General features: G+C 36.7%; 1 pseudogene; it reads left to right on the forward strand.

Moving 5' to 3' along the window:
- Nucleotides 1–420: 420 nt before the first annotated feature.
- On the forward strand, nt 421–623 carry LOC120779226 (annotated as a pseudogene).
- The last annotated feature ends 2,400 nt before the right edge of the window (nt 624–3,023 follow it).

Below are 3,023 nucleotides of genomic sequence, written 5' to 3' on the forward strand. Positions count from 1 at the left end.
GGTTTCTTTCGGCACAGCTCGGCTTATCTACCAACAACAAAATGTTGCCATGCTTATGCTGTCATTTTTGTAGAACAATGTTTCAATTTTTGGTTGGTGACATATTCAATTAAAAATAAATTCTGTTGGGATTCGAACCTACGTTCTCGTCGTAACTTTTCAAGCGCTTACCACCAACACCACCATTGACACTTGTATTGCGTTTTCCTAATTATGGTTTGGTTATGCATGAAAGAAATATACAATGGATCGCCGATTGTTACCTCTTTCCTTGCTGCTGCTGCGCATATGTATGTTTGTATGCTTGTGCATTATTGAAGTTATGCTTCTTTTTCTTTCATTTGTCTTTCATTTCTGCGAATTCTCAACTATTTTGCGTATCTTTTGGTTGAAATACTCTGCGTTGGCCGTTGAAAAATTAAGGCTATACTTTACAGGATCATTTCTGTAGTTAGTCTTCATTTACATTTTTTGGAAATCGACCCGCAATGACGAAGTATATCGTTTTATCTGACAGCGTGAGGTTTAAGAAGTTCATTTCTAATTTTGTCTTGTGGCATATTAGAAATGATGCTTCTTCGAAAATCGTTCCCTTACAACGGATAAAACGACTTCTGAGTGGTGATTTTAATGAATAAATTCCTTTTGGTTGAAATGCTCTGCGTTGGCCGTTGAAAAGTTAAGACTATACTTCTCAGGATCATTCATTCCTTTCATTTCTTCAAGGAAATTAATGACCTTTAGAAATATGCATATTTGCATTATTTCGTTGTCATTTCCATATTCGTAGCAATAGCTATGGCATAAGTAAAGTAATGGCCGCCGATTGTCACCCCTTGCCGCTGTAGCAGCTTCGCCTACAAACATGCGTAAATATGTATGTATGTATACATATGATCGTGAATACATATCGACGCAAATTTTTGCGAGAAGCACAAGAAAGTTGTGCAATTTATGATTTTTAGCTTTTGCCATCGTCGCGAAAAGACGACTTGTTGGCAAAGGCATGCTCAAGGAGATGTTACGGCCTCTGTTTTTATGAATGAAGCGAGATCGCTTATGGAATTTGCGCCTGCGTTCATGAATGAAATCGTTTTTGTTGTAAAATTTACTACACTTGTTCTTTGCCAATTTGGCTGCCATATTGACTTGTGAAGATCAATTTTTTGTTGGTGACATATTCATATGTGTACGCATATGTATGTTTGTTTGCTTGTGCATTATTCGGCAATGTATGCAAATATATGTACATAAGTATAAATGAATGTATGAACATGCAAGTCAATGCGCGCACATGTAATAAGTATATTGATAAGTGATGAAAATATGATTTCAATTTCTGAACGCGCACATGCGTATACATACACTCATATGAGCATGTGCAGATACACAAGATAGGATAGAAGATGTATGCCTTTTAACATCGTAAACTATACAAATAAATATTTTTCTTACTAATAGAAATTAAATTTATCACAGCAATATACATAATATACATATACATAATTATAAAATATGAATTTAAGTTTTCTAGTTTTCTTTCATTAAAAATGATAGGCATTTCTTGGAATAGCACTAAGAAGTATAACTTCATCCGCGCGTAGGGACTTCACGCACCTGTTTTTATTTTTTCTTTCTGATTATATAATATACAAAAGGGAAATTTATTTACACTAAATATGAAAAATGATGTCTCTTTTTAAAGCATTTTCCATAACATCTTTCAAAACTTGTGGCTGTAGCGTTCGAATTTCTGCACCAATGTTTGCCTTGAGTTCAAGGATTGTATCTGTCTTGTTCACATACACTCGCTCCTTCAAATAACCCCAAAGAAAATAGTCGGGTGCTGTCAACTCTGGCGATCGCGCTGGCCAAATAGTTTCCGAATTTCTGGAAATTATTCACCCTCCAAAGAGTTTACTTAAAAGTGCCATTGTGTCTCGGGCAGTATGGGCAGTAGCTCCGTCCTGCTGAAACCACATACCAGGTCTGTTTTCAAGAGCAGGACGTAAAAAATTTTCTATCATGAACCGATACCGCTCTCCATTTAATTTCAATAAAAAAAAATTGATAAACGAAAAAGTTATTAAACTTTTACACCCCTTGGTTTCTTTTGGCCCACCCTGTACTAAATACGAGTACTACTTAGCACAGTAACGTCGGTTGTAAAGGAACAAACACAAAATGTGAAATGAGAAAAGTTTTCTACGTAAATGACTGTTGAACGCAGGGGTTTTATGTAGCCACACACATATAATGGGTTGTCATAAAAGTCTTGCGGTATTTTTATGGAATTTTTTTATTGAAATTGAAATGAATTTTTGATGACTCATGCCCAGCTCTTGACCGATGCTACGGCTACTACTATGCCGGTCTCTTTCGATCAATTCAGCGATTTTATCGCAATTTTCGACGACAGGCCTTTCGGAGCGTGGCGCATCTTCGACCATCAGACCGAAAACGTTGAAACCATCGTTGTGCGGTGGAAATGGAAACTGTATCGGGTCCATAAACTGCACAAATTTTATTGGCGGCTTGAGATGCATTTTTGCCTTTATCGTAGTAGTACTGTAAAATATTCCGTATTTTCTCTTTATTTTGCTCCATGTTTGCGACGCTATAACTCACGAACGACGTAAAAAAACGACAATCAATCAAACATGTGTTAGCGCGTGAAATGAGCTTTCCAAAAAGGTATAGCATGACCCGATGCGAACATGAACTATGCGCTTTCAGCGCCAACTAGCGAAAATACCGCAAGACTTTTTTGACAACCATTATTTTATACCTATTTTTGGCCAGTGTTGGCGATTGATAGAGCTTAGCCAGAGTTGAGCGATGGGTTCATATTTTAATTATTTGTGGTATTTTTCTTCTGAGATATGCTACAAATACTGTTATCCTTAGCTTGTACAAAACCTGTGAAAATCCTAAACTTTTTGTTGCAAAGTCTTTGTGTTTCATGACAATTGATGAGGAAAGGAAGTGGTGGAGACTTTTGTTGGGAGCTCTCCATCTACTCT

Source organism: Bactrocera tryoni, chromosome 5 (genome assembly GCF_016617805.1).
Source record: "Bactrocera tryoni isolate S06 chromosome 5, CSIRO_BtryS06_freeze2, whole genome shotgun sequence".
Taxonomy (NCBI): domain Eukaryota; kingdom Metazoa; phylum Arthropoda; class Insecta; order Diptera; family Tephritidae; genus Bactrocera; species Bactrocera tryoni.